The sequence below is a fragment of the Protopterus annectens genome, chromosome 7.part1 (assembly GCF_019279795.1).
Source record: "Protopterus annectens isolate FY-2018-M chromosome 7.part1, PAN1.0, whole genome shotgun sequence".
NCBI lineage: Eukaryota > Metazoa > Chordata > Ceratodontiformes > Protopteridae > Protopterus > Protopterus annectens.
In genome coordinates, this window is record NC_056740.1 from 288,471,459 (window position 1) to 288,492,131 (window position 20,673).

Here is a 20,673-nt window from a genome sequence, read left to right on the forward strand (position 1 = left end):
AGACTGATGCAGGCCATCTGTAGCAAGGCAGTCCGTTCTGTCACTCATATGTTCCCAGGCTGCCAGGCAGTGGACCCTCTTGGGGTGACAATGGTAAGTGACAGAATGCACTGTTGTGCTACTAGGCACCATACCTCTCTACATATGTGAGCCAGACATCTGGACAAGGCCATGAGTAATTAGGTGACAAAGGCCTAAATATATGGGCCATTGTAACTATTGGCCTTACAAACCTGGAAGGGTGATACAATAACAGATTTTGAATAAGCATGCATTTTTTATAGGGTATGAAGTCTGAGATACTACAATCCATCATTATTTTCTGACTTTAGACTTTTGTGGTTTGCCAGTGATTTGCCAGACAACCATTATTTTGAAATAAAGACACCACAAATATGATGCAAATCTGTGTACATTCTGCAAAAGGTTTGTACAGTTGTGAGGTATGGTAGGCATTGTGTAGGTAACTCTGGCCTGTGTACTATTCATATGTGTGGCCCCCTGTACATGACCTGTCCAGCTTCCCAGCAGTAATGGATATTGACATCTGGACAGTGTGTTCAACTCCCACCATAGGTGTAGCTGACATGCAAAATAGTTGCCACTGCAAGTCATGGAACATGGCCCTGTCTACCACAGTACTGTACCTAGGCCACTAGGACACAACAGCCATGAGAAGTTGCTGGCCACATCCTGATAGTATTCCCCACACATATGCATAGTTTATTGACCACTGCATATTGCAGAAATGCAACAAGTTATCATGTTGATTGAGACAGCCCTGGCAATGTGTACTCTATTGCTAATACCCTACAAACGTACATGTTACTGCATATGGATGTGGGGGGCACACCTGTCAACAGTACACACTTGCACAAACTGTGCTGATATTAGCTTTAAATTTTGGTTCCATTTAGCATATATTGTGCCCTGTATTGGAGACTAGAGGCATATAACTAGAAAACCACAGGATAGATTGCAATGCCATACAATTGAGTTTCAGACTTCTTACCCTTCAGAGCCTTACTGCAAATGCAAGGCCTGATGTGATATCACTGTGCAAGTCTGTAGGGGGGTAGTCCATCATTGTTGCCATTTGTGGGCCTTTGTCAGACATTTCTTTATAGTTTTCTATGCTGACTTGCTGTGTGAGTCTGAGGGGTGAGTATGGGATCCCCATAGTGACATCCATGCACGTGACCTATGACCCCCCCTTAGTTGGCCCCCCCACTGCAGTGGGATTTGTCACCTTAAATGATACTGCATAGTGTGGGGAACCAATATTTTGCAGACATTTCCTGGTGTTCTACATAACTGTCAGTTGTCTGCTGCTATCCCAGAAGCCCACCCCATTCCCTTGCATGCATGCAGCATTACCACAGATATGCTACGAAAACATACTAATCCATGCATTTATTGTTAAGAAGACTGACTTACCTTGTGCCTGCAGCAGTTGTGAGGATGGTGCTTGAGGGCTGCCTGTGTTGGATGCACACAGTACACTGCCTATACATGGTAAGTTACAGGTAATATGATGTGTGTGTCATCCATTTTACTGTGTGTGTGAGTCAGAGAGAGGTGTCAATTCCTGGGTACCTAGAGTGTCACTGCGTGTGCTATGCATTGCCTCTTTGCCAAGGCCTGGTCATACTGGGCATGCCTCCATCTGCCAATGGGAGCAGGCTCAGGGGCCTCCCCCTCTGAGTCCCTCTGTGTCTGTGGGGACCTTGGCAATGGTGAGAGGCTATGTGGCCCTTCCCCATGCTGTTCCTGCTGCAGCTGCTTCCGCAGGATAATATTGTGTAGCATGGCACATAGTATGAACATGGAGAGTACTGCAAGGCTCCACCAGATATGTCAAGCAGTGGAACCGTGACTTGAGCATCTCAAACACATGCTCTATAATGATCCTGGTTTGTGCGTGTGCCTCATTATAGCATTCTTGAGTGGGTGTGTGTGCATTTCTGATGGGTGTCATTATTCATGGCTCCAGTGCATAGCCAGCATCCACCACCAGATGGCCATACAGGATGTTCCCACTGGCAAATGCCTGGTACAGCTGTGATGAATACCAGATGTGGGAGTCATGATAGCTTCCAGGGCTGGCAGCACACACATTCATGATAATGCCCTGGGCATTGCACATGACCTGGCAGTTGATGGAGGGGAAATCCTTGAGGTTTATGTAGACCCTACCCTGTTCACCTGGTGGTGCTTTGATGTGGATGTGCATGCAGTCTATCGCGAGTACCTCCAGGTATTCTGCCACATGGTGGAAGAGATGTATATTGCTGGTCCTTTCCTCACAAGTGTTGGGAAAGTAAATGTGGTCACTAGCATGTGGTAGGATGGCATCCAGGAACTGGTGGAGTACCTTGGATGCAGATTCCTGTGAGACCCCCCCCATGATGTCCCCAGTTGGTCTTTGGAAAGTACCTGTAGCTAGTATAGATGTCCCCAGTTGGTCTTTGGAAAGTACCTGTAGCTAGTATAGTTAAGGCTATACATACCTTGGTATCCACTGGAATGGGTTCCCCTCTGTTGGCTCTGGGTCTGAGTTGAGGCTGGTACAGCTCGATGATTTGCTGAAGTATGTCTCTGTCCACCCTGTAGTGCTGTATTATCTGCAGATCATGTAGCTTCTGGTAAGTTACCCTGGGTCTGAACACTCTTCTCCACCTCATTGGTCTGTGGCAGTTGTCAGCATTATCCTCCTCACCGCCCTCAGCCTCTAGCACATACTGATGGATCAAAGCAATGGCAGCCCCTAACATTTTTTGGTTAAAATTCCCCTGTATGTGTACACCAATGGTGCAGAGTTTGTGGAAAAAAACATACTGGAAGGTAAGGTATTTGCATAGTTTATACTGTTGTGCTACAGATGCTGCCTGTATGATTAGCTGACTATGATGCATTCCACCTGCCAGTTATGTTATTTGTATTGATTGTTTTTATTCTGCTATTTCCCTTTTTTTTCTTTTTTTTCCTTCCCATTTACACTCATTTTAAGCCCCGAGGTGCGCCTTGCAAACCCAGTGCCCAAAAACAGTGCAAACCCATTTAGCTAAGGTAAAGAATGAGAAATGGCCCTCTCCTGGACATGAACACACTCTTCATTTCATGGAGTAAGTCAATACAGCCTGAGAGACATCCCCTTGCTTAGCTGTGCTTAGCTAAGCCCATCTGGGAGCCGTGAAGCTCCAGTGTGCTTACACCAAGCATGACACCCCCTTTTCATGTCTGCTGCTCCTCCTGCTTATACCACTGCCTTATAGCACCTACAAGGTTAAGTGCAGTTTGGCACTTTGCTTTTTTTTTTGTGATTCAGTAAATTTCCCTCATTAGCATACCCCACTGCCTTAGTCCCTAGTTACACACTATACCAGAGCCTTTCCCCTTAGCAACCACTAATCCCTGCTATTGTTTTGATTCTGCATGCCATAGACTATAATGGCAAAATGCAGATTTCAGTTAGAATTGACTTTTCACATTTTTTTTTATTTTCGGCATGATCCCATTTGAATGCTGCTGCTCTATGCTTAAATGGCTGAGATCGGCCAAAAAAAAAACTTTGACTTTTATACATTTGCAACACTTTTCCATGCCAATGGCCATATATTTGGCCTTTGGCATACCTAAGGATTAGAATAAATGCTTTAGATTGAGCTGTCATGCCTCCATTTTGATTTTTGCAGAAATGTATTCGGCTAATAGCTGAATACTTTTCTGCATGCTACACTATTCTGCCACAGATGCCTGCTTGCTTACTGGATCACTAATTGACCTCATTTGCATGGTTTTCAGCAGCAAATGAGGTCATTAGAATAATCCAGTTGTGTCCGTGGCAGAATAGTGTTAGCAGGCTTGTGCACATACCCAGGCTGGTTTACTGGATCGCTCGGCCCCGGGGGTAGTCTTTTAAGTCAGGCTTGCTAGTATTTTATTGTGTATACCAGTGATGTTTACATCTATCCCTGATGCTACGGCTTTGTTCTATAACTTTTTGCTTTGTCCTGAATTATTGTGCTGAGAGTTGGGAGGGGAGTTAGCAGTTGTGAGAATGTTGTGGAATGTATAGCTGTTTTAATGTATACTAATACAAACCATGTTATGCTAGTACTCTGTATACCAGTAATGTTTCTAACTATCCCTGATGATGCAACATTGTTTTATGACACTTTTTTGCTTTGTATGTAGTTACTGGAGCACGCAGTGGTGCAGCAGTAGCGTTGTCACCTCACAGCAAGAGGTTCTCTGGTTCGATTCTTGGCTGGGGTGCCTTCTGTGTGGAGTCTGTATGTCCTCCCTGTGTTCATGTGGGTTTCCTCTGGATACTCTGGTTTTCTCCCACATTACAAAGACATGCATCTGGAGCATTTCTCCCCAGGCCCCCGCTGAAAATTGACTTTGTTCCAAGTTGGAATTTCCCAGTTAACAAATGTTAAACTAACTGTGTTGAGAGGTTGGGGGCTGTGAGAATGTTGCACAGTTTTTAAATATTTGTCTGGTATTTTTTGTTTGTTTCATAAAACTGAGGTCACACAAGCTATAAACTTGTTAATGTTATGCCTTTGTCTTGTTTTTATTTTTCCACTTCATCCAGGCATTGGGGGTAAGGGGCAGTGGAGCATTCTACAGAATGTACTGATGTTTTGATGCATGCTAATGCACAATTAGATGCTTGCCTGGTATTTTTGTTCTGTTCCTCATCAAAAATGTGGGTTTATGCAATGCACACTACTGCAAAATATGTTATACTAGTTTTATTAATTCAAACGTACATTGTTTAAAATGCCTAATATTGGGAGGGATATTAGCGACTGTGAGAGTGTTGCAGAATGTATGGATGTTTAATGTATACTAATGGAAACCCTATTATGCTAGTACTGTGTACACTGGTAATGTTTATAACTATCCCAGATGGTGTGATTTTATTCTATGATTTTTTGCTTTGTCTTTAGTTATTGTGATGAGAGGTTTGGGAGCATGGTTAGGGTCTATGAGGATGTTGCAGCTGTACTTGTTTTGTGTGTCTGTGTTGTGTGTGGGAGTCAGTGTGGATGTCTTTGTGTACCTCTGTGGGACTGACTACCTTGATCCAATACAGAGGCTTGTTGTAATGTAACAAAATTGTTACTAAATGCCAGTCAGTCATAGCTCTCAATCTCTTGGCACAAAAAAAATCTGGCAAAGCCAAAGATCTGGGGGACAGCCCTAAAAATCAGGACAAATCTTAAATATTGCGCTTATAAACTTTTGCTAGAATAAAAGATCTTGTGTTACCATGCATTTTCTGTAGGATATGAAGTCAAACTCAAATGCCTGTCATTATTTAGTGAATTCAATCCTCACTGATTTGCCGCAAAATATCCAGAAAAACTGCAAATTTTGAGGATCAGACCAAAAATGAGTTAAATCTGAACATTCTGTGAAAATCTGGCCAGTTGAGGAGTATGCAGTCAGTGTGCATGCTCCTCTGAGTGGCTACCTTGGTGTAGTGCAGGAGTCTGTCATAATGTAGCATTGGTACTAAATGCCAGTCAGGGTGTGCATGCACCTCTGTGAGTGGTTACCTTGCTGTGGTAAAGGGGCTTGTCATAATGTGACATTAGTACTAAATGCCGGTCAGTTTGTGTACCTTGGCACACCAGTTCTTAATGATATGAATGTAGTAACACTATAGTGAGCATAAAATGGTGCTGGATGAGCTTGAAAGGGAAGTGGGTGTAACAGCAATGCAGTCACTCTTTATATTATCCTGAGAAGGGCCTTCAATGTGAAACTTGCTGGGGGCCCCCAAAATGCTAGCACCATCCCTACATCCAACCCTGGTAATGCTTTAGTAATTGATGACTCTATTGTCAGGCATATGGCATCCCCCTTGCATTTCTGGATAAGAATGGGGTGAAAAGCATGTCTGTGGAGATGAAATTCCGGACGTAATAAGAATTCATGGATCCTTTCATCCTGATAAATATAATTATGACTCGGTAGTGGACTGTGTGTGTGTGTGTGTGTGTGTGTGTGTGGGGGGGGGGTTATTTTATAGGTGCTCTATCAAGAGAGGCATGCAAAAAGATATGACTGATTTTACTATACATGTGTGCAAAGGAGGAAGGGTACTGACTGATCTTGAATGGTATTTTGCCAACACACAAAATGATGTAGAGATTAAAAAGAAAGATAACTGGTTTTAATAATTATCTGTGCAGCTGGGGACGTTCTGGAGGAATCCTGAATTTGTCAGCTTGGGACAAGATGGTTGACAAATCTTCCAGCTTTGCCAGAGCTGCTCTGCATTTCTATTTCTCTAGCTGTTGCAGTCTGGATAATGTTTTGGCTGCCTCTTTAATGCCTTTTTAGGTAGAATTTTCCTGTGTGATATTCCAGTTTAGTAAAGTCTAATTTGGAGGTGTGTCTGCCCAGAGCCAAGAGTCTTATCAAAACCTACCCAAACATGAATTTCCCCTGCATGTTGAACACATTCATTTATGTGAAGTAACAGAGGTATGGTTTCAAAACAATGAAAACACTGCCATTATTGCAGAGTTTAATGCTCATCATGACTTCAAACCTGATGGCATTTGCGGGAGTTCGTCAGTACTTGTTAAGGATACCATCATCATATGACTGATTTTGCTTGAAAATTAATTTGAAATTTAATACATTCAACTGATCCTAAACAAGATTAGAGAGCCACTACAGGAAAAAAAAAACACTTGTTTTTTATCTTTTCTTGAATTTCTGCACATGGTTAACCTGTATCCATCAGAAAGTAGTAGTCACTACTAAATTTCTTGCGTTTGTAACTCTCGGTTTCCTGGGGCAGACATCCTGATCAGAGCTGGCTTTCTTCTGAAGCTAACTCTTCGACATAATGCAACAGTTGTTGAGATTCTAATGCCCATGGCTGGACTGTCACATCTAATTTCATTCACTTAGAATGGAAGAACAGAGAAGCAATGCTAATTTTGAGAGGGCACTGTACTAGTATCACTTACTGTTCCGCAGTGCCTCTTACAAATATTTTTCCTACTGATGTGTTACACATTCTATGAAAAAAGCATCCAGAAACATCAACATATTAACAGATAACAGACTGTTTTGGGAGATACTGCTTTTGTGTGCTTCAGTCCCTTCTTAAATTGCACCTCCACAGTATCACATGTCTGGCCCTGCAAGGTTTAGTTAATTAGTCACCTATGCATTACAGTAGACATCAGACAGAACTGTCTGCGTGGTGTGGCATGTTCCTCATCTCCCTTCTTATTCATGTCATCTCAGTAGCACTTTCACAGTAAATAATGTTACAAAATGCTTGTATCACTCCTTAACATGCAGGAGTTTAAGTATTCCAGAAACTGTGAGTAATCAATATGAATTCCAATATACAGAGCAGAGCACAGTTTCTGGAATACTTAGACTCCCGCATGTTAAGGACTGATAAAAACATTTTGTAACATTATTTAATGTGAAAATGCTATTCAGATGACATGAATAAGAAGAGAGATGAGGGAAAATTTTTACTGGTACACCATGCAGACAGTTCTGTCTGATGTCTTTTGTAATGTATAGGTGACTAATAACTAAATCTTGCAAGGCAGGAAATGTGAGATACTGTGGTTTACCGAGGAAGGTAAAATGGGAGGAGTAACCTGAGAAGGAAGTGAAGCACACTAAAGCAGTATCTCCCAAAACAACCTGTTATCTTAGCAATGAGCTGATATTTCTGGTTGCTTTTTTCTTGCTTTGTGTGCAACACATCAGTAGGAAAAATATTTGTAAGGGGCACTGTAGAACAGTAAGTGATACTTGTACCGAGACCTGTTAAAATTAGCACCACTTCTCTGTTCTTTTATTCTAAGTGTATGGAACTGAGATGTGACAGTTCAGCCATGGGCATTATAATCTCAACAACTGTGCCATCACAATGCACTATGGGGAAGATTTAGCTTTAGAAGAAAGCCAGCTCTGATCAGGATGTCTGCCCCCAGAATTAGTCTGAGGGATACAAATACAAGAGAATTATCAGTGATTACTACTTTCTGATGATTACATGTTAGCAATGTGTAGAAATTCAAAAAAAGATAAAAAAAAATGTTTTTTTTTAATTTTTTCCTGTAGTGGTCCTTTAAGTAACATGTCATAGCTAGCTACAGACTACCTTCTGTATCCACTGTTAACAACAGTTGCTATATTAATGTCTTCACTAAAATCCAGATTAATCCAAGCACCTATACACTTCTAACTGTATCTGTAAATAAACTGTTTTATGTAAATCACCAAAGGTCAACATGCCCTATATTTCCTTAACATTATAAATGTTAAACAAATATATGTAGACAAATATAAATACACATAAACAAATATAAATAATTAAATCAATTAAATAACTTCCTTGCACAAATGATTAACCATCGTAATAGGGATCCAAATATCCTTAGTTTTGTCCTCACAAATATTATTCCTTCTTGTACACTTTCATGTGTATCATTTGCCCTTGATAAATCAAGCCATAAATCAATCGCTGGGATTCATAAAGGTTTCCACCAAATGTACACTTTCTGTATTCAAGAACATCCCTACCACATTGTTTGTGCTGTCAATTCACTCAGAAAGGTTACACAAAGAGTACATTTAGTGTAGACTAGTGGAAAATTTTCCTTTAAAACTACTGGTAGCTCTGCTCCAAATACTTCTTTATTTAGGGACTTCTAAAAAGCAAACCTTCCTCTATAGCTGAAGGACATAAATAAATTAATCTGTAATCCTTTCCTGACATAGGCCATTGGATGTCCTGCTAAATATGCCTCTGACTGCTACTCCCATTTAAATAGTTGCATTATAGGATCATAGGTGATTACTAGATTAATGACCAGGGGGGTCCTTTTAAGGCCTAGCTATGCTTCCAAAAGGTAAGAATCAAACCTTGTATGTTGTAAGTGTAAGGTAAATACCTTAACTGTTATGCCAACCCACAAAGTCATTGATAAGATAGTCCCTAATTGGACTAACTATAACTGGATTTTTAAAAATAAACTCCTGTGATGCAATACCCATATACAGTGGATATAAAAAGTGTACACACCCCTGTTAAAATACCAGATTTTTGTGATATAAAAAATTAGACCACAATAAATCCTTTCAGAACTTTTCCCCCTTTAATTTGACCTATAACCTGTACAATTCAATTGAAAAACAAACAAATTTATTAGGGGAAAATATAAAAAAACAAAAAATGCACAACAAGGTTGTTGCATAAGTGTGCACACCCTTAAACTAATACTTTGTTGAACCATCTTTTAATTTAATTACAGCATTCAGTCTTCTTGGGTAGGAGTCTATCAACATGGCACATCTTGACTTGGCAATATTTGCCCACTCTTCCTTTTAAAAGCACTCCAAATCTGTCAGATTGTGAGGGCATCTCTTGTGCATAGCCCTCTTCAGGTCACCCCACAGATTTTCTATTGGATTTAGGTCTGGGCTCTGGATGGGCCATTCCAAAACTTTAATTTGCTTCTGGTGAAGCCATTCTTTTGTTGATGTGGATGTATGCTTGGGGTCATTGGCATATTGAAAGGTGAAATTATTTTTCATCTTCGGCTTTCTAGCAGACACCTGAATGTTTTGGGCCAAAAGTGACTGGCATTTGGAACTGTTCGTAATTCCCTCCACCTTGACTAAAGCCCCAGTTCCAGCTGAAGAAAAGCAGCCCTAAAGCATGATACTGTCACCACCATGCTTCACCATGGGGATGGTGTTCTTTTGGTGATGCAAAGTGTTGTTTTTGTGTCAAATGTACCTTTTGGAATTGTGGCCAAAAAGTTCAACCTTGGTCTCATCAGACCATAAAAAAATTTCCCACATGCTTTTGGGAGACTTGATGTATTATTTTGCAAATTTTAGCCAGGCCTGGATGTTTTTCTCTGTAAGAAAGGCTTCCATCCTGTAACCCTACCCTATAGTCCAGACATATGGAGAATAAGGGAGATTGATGTCATATGTAGTACACAACCAGTACTTGCCAGAAATACCTGCATCCTCCCTGACCAGTTTTCATCTTGTCTTTTCGTCAGTTTTGGAGGGACTTCCAGTTCTTTGCAATGTCACTGTTGTCCCATATTTTCTATACTTTTTGATGACTGCCTTCACTGTGTTCCATGGTATATTCAATGCTGTGGAAATGTTTTAGTACCCTTCTCCTGATACCTTTCAACAATGAGATCCCTTTGATGCTTTGTAAGCTCTCTGTGAACCATGAATTTTGCTGTAGCAAGCAACTAAGTAAATGTCAGGAAAATCCTACTAGGACAGCTGAACTTTATTTGGGGTTAATCAGAGTCTCTTTAATTGATGGCAGGTGTGTACCCAAGAAGACTGAATGCTGTAATTAAATCAAAAGGTGCTTCAACAAGGTATTAGTTTAAGCAACCAGTTTATTGTACTTTTTTATTTTTTATGTTTTCTCCTAACAGATTTGTTGGTTTTTCAATTGAATTGTACAGGTTATAGGACATATTAATTGTAGAAAAAGATTTGAAATTATTTATTGTGGTTGTGACACCCATGCACTGGCCCAGTAATCAAGGAGCCTCAATCCTCACCACTATCACCAGTAAGGGACATGCGCATTGGGAGGATAACAGTAAAGTACAATTTCCCTTAAGAGCACACAGATATCACAGTCTGGGGCTGGTTTCTCCCTCTCTCTCCAGATCCCCAATAAGACTCCCCATTGGCACAGCTATAGGGTTAAGATCATAGCCAAGTGGTCAAGTCAAAACCTCCAGCACCCTCTCTGTCCAACCAGTGCTTTGTGTCCCTGTCCAAGTAGCTCACACACACACACACACACACACACACACACACACACACACACACACACACACACACACACACACACACACACACTCTTTGAGATTTGATTTATATATGAACACACAGACACTCATGGGCAAGGCTGGCACAGGTTCTTCAGCTATGCCCCCTTCTGCCCAGACTATACAATAGTACCACCTGCCACCAACCACCCTTATCAGCTACTACAAAGGCCCTTACCAAAGGGTATCCAATTCTACTGTGCAATGTTACTATTATCCAAATGGTAAGTGTGACTAAGGCTATTTAGGAGTGGATGGACAGTATCACCAAATACATGCAAGTATGCTAAGAGCTTATATATCTCTACACAAAATCAGTCACAGTTAAAATATTTAAATATTTAGTAATAAATAATAAAAGCACAAGGCAATACTTATTACCTCAATAAAGTGACAGCAGAGTTCAGAAATCACAGGAAATACTTTAAAATAACATAGTAGGACAGTCTCACATAAATATAGAAAACATCTACACTAATCTTGCTATATTCCTATCTATATCTAAGAGATACTATACCCCCAAATGTCTTACTTACAGAGCCAGGTAGATACAAATGCTGAATCAATGTGTTCAAATCCCGAGACAAATACAAAATGGACTCTCTTTCTCTCTGAGATAGTTCTTAAATTGATAATACACATTATTGCTGACTCATTTCAGATTACAGCATTCTTGTCATCTCTGGTTAAGTTTCCCAGGCTTGGAGGAACTTAAAATTTAACACGTTTATGTCAAGAATACTTATCTCTCAGAAGCTGACAATTCTCTCTTTCAAGCTTGCCTGAAGCTGGGTGGCGTAAAACAATTACCTTGGAAACCTGGAATTATCTCTATTTCTAGACAATAGAAAGAAGCTCCACCTGCAGACATTCTGTCTCCTAACTGAGATAACACATAGTCATAAATTTCTTCACATATTTTCTCAGAGTTTGTAAGCCAACTCTGTATGTCCCAATTTCTACCATGAAAACATACATTTGCATTGGCATATAGTTTATACGCATTTCTGATGTTTTTCAGCAGGGTGCACTGTGGTTAAAATATTGAAACTCAGTACAGCACATATAGTTTAGTCATAGCATAGAGTTCTCTTACATTTGTAAAACAAACCTACAAATCCTATTAATATTTACAAATGACATAGGCTTATTTACCAAATTCTATCTAGTTGGGCTGGCAGCCTTCATAGTGGTCTCATTTTTTATATTACAAAAACCTAGTATTTTAACAGTGGTGTGTACACTTTTTATATCCACTGTAAATAAACTACATAAAAAGAGAAAGAAATCACTTAATTTGTATAAGAGGACCTATTCTACCCATCTTAAGAGCATACAGAAAAAAGCTTAGTGATGCCAACTAGAAGTTCAAAGCTTGATATAAACTTAAAAGAGTCACAGAAACCAAAAAAGAATGACAGACTTTTTTAAATATGAAAGGAAGTTAAGAACTAAAGACCATCAATTTTCATGGCTAGTTCACAAACATACTGCTCACTCTGACTTAAAAGAAATAATATCCTAGCTAACAAATTTATTAAAAAAATTATTCTACCCACAGTCATAACTATTACTGTATTCTCAATTCCAATTCCCTTTTATATTTCATATTAAACAAGTCTTTTCAGCCCTCAAAAAGTCTGAGAACACCTCAAATATGGGTCCTGACAACACACTAAGTCTGTTGATTTGAGTACCAAATACAGACTATATGAACTCCAGTTTAACCTCTTTAGCCTAAGCCTCTCAACTAGTTAGATTCCTGAAGACTGGAAAACAGCAATTCTAATTATGTTACACAAAGATGGCCCAGCCATGGACCCGGGTAACTACAGTCTCATTAATCTAACTAGCCTAGTGTTAAAGCTATGGAGTGCATTATCTCAAACCTCATTAATCTGGACATTGAAAATCTCTTTAACAGTGGACATTCATCAGTTCAGGTTTATCAGAGGCAGGTTCTGCCTCTTCAACCTTATTAACCTCTTTGAAAGAGTCACCAGAGTAGTGGGCAGTGCTTATTTAGTACCTACAGCAAGGATTTTGACACTACTCCCCCATGGAGGTATTACTGACTGTCTTTTAAATCTGAATATAAATCCATATTATGTAGAGAAAAAGCTGACCAGTTGTCAGACAGAAATCATGGCACTTCAGAAAACAAAGTAAGTTAGCAGAAATCATGGCACTTCAGAAAACAAAGTAAGTTAGCAGCAGTCTACTACAGGGCTAAGTAGAAAAGTCTCATCTGTTTAGCATCTGTTTATCAGACCTTCAAGCAAACATTCCTACTTACTCGATGCTTGATGCTTTGACAGAGATGACCTGCATCTGTCACCACTGGGTTTCTGGGTACTGCCTAAGGCTCTTGCCACCCCTATAGTGCCTTTTTTAGGTGGTGTTCCGAAGACCAAATTACCACCATAGCAGCTATAAATAAATGCAATCTGAGGGTCATGCTGCTCAACGCTAGAGGTCTAAATCTCAAGATGCACTCGCTCAAAGCACTCCTCAAAAATGGAGAACATCAATATTTGTGCTGTAACAGAGACCTGGTTTAAAGCGGCAGAAAGCACCCCTATGCTACGAGGCTATAACTCATTCCACACCTTTTGGCCCCAAAACATGGACAGTAGCTCCAAAGGTGCTGGTGTCTCCATATTCATGAAGGATATGCACACCTCCAGACTAGTAGCCCAGCATAAGCATCTGAGATACTTCAGGTACAACTAACATTTGGAAAGATGGCGATCCAGGTCATAGCCTGCTATAGGTCCCCAACCATGTCCCTAGACTCTCACTCCACGTTTCTAAGCACCCTGGAATCTATCAAGGTCCAAACTAACACTCTCATACTAGAAGACTTCAACTACCCCTCCATCAACTGGGAGAACTACTCAAGCACCGATACACTGGCCCACCGCTTCCTGGAATTCATCAGTTCCAATGCCCTGGACCAGCTCATTCTGACCCCCACTAGAGGAAGCAACATCTCTGACCTGGTTATTGCTAACATGGATGACCATTGCTCTACACCAGTAGTCTATCCCTCCCTGGTTGGATCTGACCATAAACTAATCACCATGGAAATCCACATCTCATCCACACCCCCTGCAAAGGTAACCACCTTGAAAAACTTCTCCAAAGCTGACTTTAGGCTCCTAAAAACAGAGGTGGCTAACTTCACGGCACCCATGCCAATGGAAAATAGCTGCATGACTGCTGAATCATACACCAATACACTGTATGAACATGTACATAAATGCATGGAACTAGCCATACCCAACAGAACCAAGACGCTCCCCTCTGAAAAAAGGAAGCCTATCTGGTGGTCCCCTGCCATTAATAGTCTCTACAACAGAAGGAAGAAACTGTTTCAGAAAAAGGTGAAGTCCCAAGACTGGAAAAACTCCCTTATCAGCCTCAACAAAAAGTTGTGATCCCTCATCAAATCCTCTAAAGCCAGCTATGAAGGTAGAATTGCAGCAGACACTAAAAACAATCACAAAGCCTTCTATAGTTATATCAAGAATCTCTACAGCAATACCCAGATTTGCTCTGAGTTACTGCACAATGGTACCTCCTATACTCAGCCAACAGATATTGCCAAAATTCTGGCGGACAGATTCAATGCCAACTTTACTCCTCATTCCCCCCAAAGGACCAATCACAATACCAGAAGAATGCCAGGCACCCATCATTACTGCAGCACAGCATTGTCCAAGGCCAAGAATACAGTTTCCATGGGACCCAATAATATCCCTGGCTGTGTTCTACATGAACTACAAAGTGAACTGGCACCACATCTGTGTGCCCTGTTCAGTCACAGCCTCACCTCAGGCTTTGTCCCTACCAAATGGCACACTGCTACACTCATTCCCCCTCCATATGGGGGGAGCAACTGCAGACCCTGGGAATTATCGCCCCCATTAGCCTGATGAGTCTGATATGTAAAGCTATGGAGTGCATCATCATGGACCTCATTAACAAAGATATAGGAAATCTCCAAACTCTAGACCCGATGCCATTTGGCTTTGTGAAAGGGAGATCATGCCTGATCAAACTGGTTGACTTCTTTGAGTCAGTCACCAGGGATGTGGATGAAGATAAGTCAGTGCATACAGCCTACCTCTATCTGGTCAAGGCCTTTGATTCCATTCCTCACTTGGGAATTATTGATAAACTTATCAAACTAGGCATCAACTCCTATATCACTAGGTGGGTTGCAAATTGGCTCACAGATAGAACACACAGTGTGAAAGTAGTAGACCAAGTCAGACTGCCAAGCAGTCATGAGTGGAGTCTCACAGAGACCATCCTGGGTCCTCTCCTGTTCAGCATCTACTTCTCAGAAGTCCAGGCCAACACAAAGGGACTCTGGCTGACCAAGTTCAGATGACTGCAAGCTGGGAGCCATTATTAACTCCCCAAGTGATGCAGACATCCTACAGAAAGGCCTCATTGAGACCAACGACTGGTGTTGAAACCACTGCCTTGAGCTTAATGCCAAAAATGCATCATCATCCTCTTTGGTAAAAACTCAGTTCCCACTAATTACTACATTGATGGGAGCCCACTGAACACTGAAGGCGTTGTAAGAGATCTGGGGATGCAGGTTGATAGCAACCTCTCCTTTGACCACCACATTGCCACTGTGGTCAGAAAGTCCTTCTATGTGGCACATCTCATTACCAAGGGCTTTGCATCCAGGAAGAAAGAGGTAATCGTCTCTCTGTACTCTTCCCTCATTAGACCAATCATTGAGTATAATGCCCCATTTGGCATGTACCTCACTAGACACCTGCAACAGCTGCAGAAGTGACAGGATTACCTCACGAAGAGGATCCTAGGCATTAAACACATGTCCTGCATGGACAGACTCAAAAGACTCCAGCTATTCTCTGTCTCATATCCCCTACGATCTTTGCTTGACTTACAAAGCCATGTCTAGCCCAGCTCTGTTAGAAATGCTACATCTAAAGTAATCCCAATCTCTCCACACCACATGCTCCAGAGACCTCAACCTCATTACCACGATATGCCCATATTGCTCTCCTAGATAATTTTCTTTACTACCTTTCACATGTTACTTACTTATCTTCTCTCTCTTCCAAAAATACTTTTCTTCCTTCATTCTCTGCATTTACCCACTACCTCTCTCCCTCTCACTATCTCTTTACCTCCTAAGCGCTCTATATTCTCTCCTCCTTTCTGCCTGAATCTTCTCCTTACTGTTAACCTCCTACATTAATATGCAACTTAACAAATGACCCTTTACATTTCTTATAACTCTGTAATCTAATTTCCTAAGGATTTACTACCCTGTTGATTCTCTGTTTTGTTATATAACTATTTTAGTGCTAATCAAATGTCTTATACTGTATTGTACATTAATGGAGCTTTTCTCCCCGGGTCTCCGCTGAAAATGGGCTACCAAGTCCAATTGGACACTACCCAGTAAACAAATGCAAAATAAAATAAACGGAACATGCTGGAGGGACAGGCTTCTCACCCAGAGACTGCCCATGCTCTGAAATAGACTTCCCATACATTCAAGCAGAGGACCTTGCTGTTTCTCTTCAAGAGAAATCTTGATGAGTGGATGGGTAATAGAAAGTTCACCCCATGGATCACTCCAGTGGCTGTACTTGATACAGGCACTGGGAACTAACTTCGGGTGGCACGATGTCAGGGCACTTCTATGGGCTAGGCTTGTAAAGGCTCTAGGGCCATTAGCCTAGTACACACCTATGAGCCTATGATTGTCTAAGTTAGTGTTCATTTATAAATCAGTGATGTTATTCAGTCCTCCACTGACTTACAGTTGGTTTAGCATGGGTTAGATTATGTTAACAATCTGTGAAAGGACAATGGTCTTCCACTTACTGTGCAAAAATGTGATATACTTCATTTTGGTACCATCATGACTTATAAATTACACACTTCTCCAATCAGACTGTGTTGTGAGGCATCTAAGCACTCTCTTTTACAGTTCCTTATCTTTTAACCATCATGATTTCATAAAAGTTCAGAATTAATTCTGTGTAGCTCAACTAATTTCCAAAGTTATCTCGTCTACTCCATATCTAAAGAAGCTTCCTTCCCGTTTACCTGTCATTTATCTGACTCTATTAAGTATAATGGCCGTTTGGCATGTATTTGATAAAATCATTCAGCTTGAAAGACGTCAGAGATTCCTAACTAAAAAGATCAAAGGCCTCAAGACACTCAGCTATCCTGACTGACTAAGAGCCTTCTCTCTGTATTCTGTCTCATAAATTCCTTCATGATATTCTATGTCTATGCCTTTTATCCAGGAAAGCCCCAAACATTGTTGACCTTCCTCCCCAATTTCTCCATATGACAAATGTTTATTTCAACTACCTTGTCAAAAGGCCTAAACCTTCATCAGAAAGTAACTAAGACTCACTGGACTAATAGATTCATATTCCAACATATGCCATACAACTGGAACAAACCTGCACTATTTGAAATACTACCTTAACAGTTTACCTTACAACCATTTCTTTTATCTTTATCATACAGTTTTTTTTTTAGTATAGAAATGTCAAAAGTCTATACAATTACGTTCTTACTGAACATAATCTGCTAATAGTTCTACAAAAATATGCATCCTTAAAATAAGTTTGCATGGAAAAACAAGCACTGTTTTTGCTGCATGCAGCTCACATGATGTTTCAGTAGGTTTTTCACTCTATCCTAGTAGCTGTTTGTAAAATTGTCATTTGTCTGCTTCTGTGTTTGATGTCTTTGTCTGGATGAAGGTGCATATAATAAGTAATGGTTTAACCTTTTTATCTTTTGTGTGGGTTAAATGACTGTCTGATGTATTCATTTCTCAGCAAGCAGGTACAACAAAGTCTCTGGATATTTCCGATGTTAGCTAGAAACCTCACATCAATAACAATCTCAACCAAAGCCCCCTGATAGTGAAGAAAATGAAAATATATGGATCCAAGAGTTAAAGGCTATGATTAATGTCCGCAGATAACTGTAATATTCTTCATAAACAATACTCGTAAGTATAATTATCTGTAATCTTGTGGATGAATGTCCTGCTCTTTGCCAGTAAATGCACTGATGAAACAGGAACTATTATTTTTCATTACTTCTGTATTTTGTCAAAATATCTTTTGTCAAAAATGGGAAGGAGTGCTTTCCTTATGCCCAATGCTATCCAGTTGGTACATTTAGAGACTGGGGTGGGAGGCACAGGGGCAGCCCTACCCAAAACACTGTTTTTGTATTTTTATTTATTTATTTTTTTTGCAGTCAACAATGTCCATTAGGAACCACCCCGCCCCCGGGAACAAGTTTCAGTGAAAACATGCATGTTGCTTCCTAAACAAAATTAAGACTTCTTCCAGATGTTTAGTTCCTGGGTTCAGGTATACCTCCTACATGCAAAATGATTTTTGAAAAGTAAAAATATATAGTTGCAGTGAAAGTACGTCTTCATAGCAAATAATTGTTGTTCCCTTTTTTAAAGGCCTTAGCTTTTTTCCTTTTTTCACACCATTGCATAAAAGTCACATTTAGACTAACAGCAATATGCCTTTTAGAAAACAATGCAAATAAAAAGTGTTAAAAGACCTCTATTTTACAAAAACAGAAACTTTCAATATAAATGATATTACTGAAGACAGAAAAACATACTTGGGAAGTCACACCAATACTGATAGAGGAGAGGGAAGACAATAACAAAAACTCTTTATTCCATGAAAAACAAAATGAATGCAAAAGTTGTATTCAGTTTAAATGTAACTCTGTAAACTCCATTTGCTTTTAATTTGCCTTTGGCCTCTGTAATAATGGTGAACACCTGTGGCACCTCCTTCTGACAAGTCGTCAGTCAAGCTAGAAAAATAAAGGTTGCTAAACCATTCAGCTTAAACTTCCTTCTTGTGTCAGAAAATTGATCCCTGGCATGAACTAGCTCACTAGGAATATCTACAAAAAAATTATATTTTTGTACATTTAAATTAAACAGCCTGATTTTGGTGTACACAACAGCAATTTATGTTAGAGTTTGTTGCTGCAAAACTTTACATAAATGTATTAACATCTACTCACGTTAGTACTGCTTGAAAAGACTATATGAAGTCTGTCTGCATCAATGTGTGCTTCCTCTATGGTGTTCTTGCAAACTTTTTGCACTTTGGCATAATGTTCTGTAAGCCTAAACAGGTATCCCGTGTTCCTTTTGCATTGCAATTCAAGGTTGGGTTACACTTTTTGGGAAGCTCTTAATAGAACATTTTCCTCCTGAAGCTTTGACTACTCATAAATTAAGGCTTATAGTTTTTCATTAATTAAAGTCAGTTTTTGCACTTTTTCTTTGTTTGCTTTCTCCAGAAAGTCCACCTTATAAATCACAAATTATAATTATGTTACTGCTTATTCCAAAGAAGAAAGTTTAGGAAAAATAATTGTAGGTTGCTTGACAACTACTCCCGTGGTTGTTTCTTTGATAAAATTCAGGTTGCTTTTTGGCAGCTGTGCTTTCTAATCCACTCCATTCAGTTTAATTGGTTTAAATACTTTACTGGGCAGTACTTCATCATGCTGCGGTGGTGGTGCTGCGGTAGCATTGTCGCCTCACATTAAGACATTGTCCTGTTCGATTCTCAGCTAAAGTGTCTTCTGTGTGGAGACATGTGTGAATGGACGTACCTTCGTTGAAGGATGTGCGTCAGGGCGGGTAACTCGGTATGTAAAAATCTACTGCCAATCATTAGCGGACCGGAGATCCACTGTGGCGACCCCTAACCGGGAAAAGCTGAAAGATACAACAACTGGGCAGTACTTCATCAGTTGAAGATAATTAAACTGTATATACAGTTGTACTTACGTCTGCATTTCATTACAACTGCTTCTAAAAATGTTGCTAGACTTGGCTGTATTAAAACCAGTGTTCATAGATTTTTTGAGTATTCAATGGCTTTGTTACAGATATCTCTGCAACATCCATAGTTCCAGTTGACTTTATAAAGATGGTGTAGGAGGCTGTAAATCATTTTTATTGCCTTATTTCTCAACAGTCCTGATTTTGTCACTTATTCCAGTTTTTATTGTAAATTTATGTCTTCTTCCCGACTTCCTAAATGCCAACATATCTGTCCTAATTTTTGCATTGGCAAAGTTTTATGTATCCCATTTTGCATATATGTTGTCAACATCAGTAGTCACTGCCCCTCCCCTGCCAATCACTGACAGGTTTATTGTCGGTAATGGTGTTCCTGTTCCCTGTAAAACATTTCAATATGGTTGTATTTTGTTGTTATCTTAGTGTTTCAGAATTAATAAGTGCTTCAGGTCTCCACCCCATACTTGTACATTTACAAGACCAGTTTAAGATATGTGCTTATGAGGAATAACTAAATTCATGAGATAATAACAATGGAGATGTAAATGTTTAGGCCTATTGACATTTATTAATCCTGTTATTAGCACTATGTAAATGTAAAATGTGCATAAGGAAATACGTAGTAGTTCCTATTTAGTGGCATAGCTGTTCATTCCTTTGCATTTGCCATATATATGAGCTTCACAGGTTTGCATTATGATGTCATTTATTTCATGGCTTCACTCATTCCTTTTTATCAATCCTGCCACTGCTACATGTAAAGCTGTTTCTTTTTATTCATCATTTCTCTCTATGTATTCCTTTTTGCTGTAGTCACACTATCCTCTTTTTTTACTTTTGATTTTAAGTGGAGAATACATTTGAAAGATCCTGAATGTCATGTGTAAACCAAAAATAAAAATA

The 20,673-nt window shown here is 39.9% G+C and overlaps 1 protein-coding gene across 1 annotated transcript in view; it reads left to right on the forward strand.

The window, feature by feature from the left end:
- LOC122807736 overlaps positions 1 to 20,673 on the forward strand; it is an 875,912-nt gene that overhangs the window by 379,275 nt on the left and 475,964 nt on the right. The window lies entirely within an intron of this gene.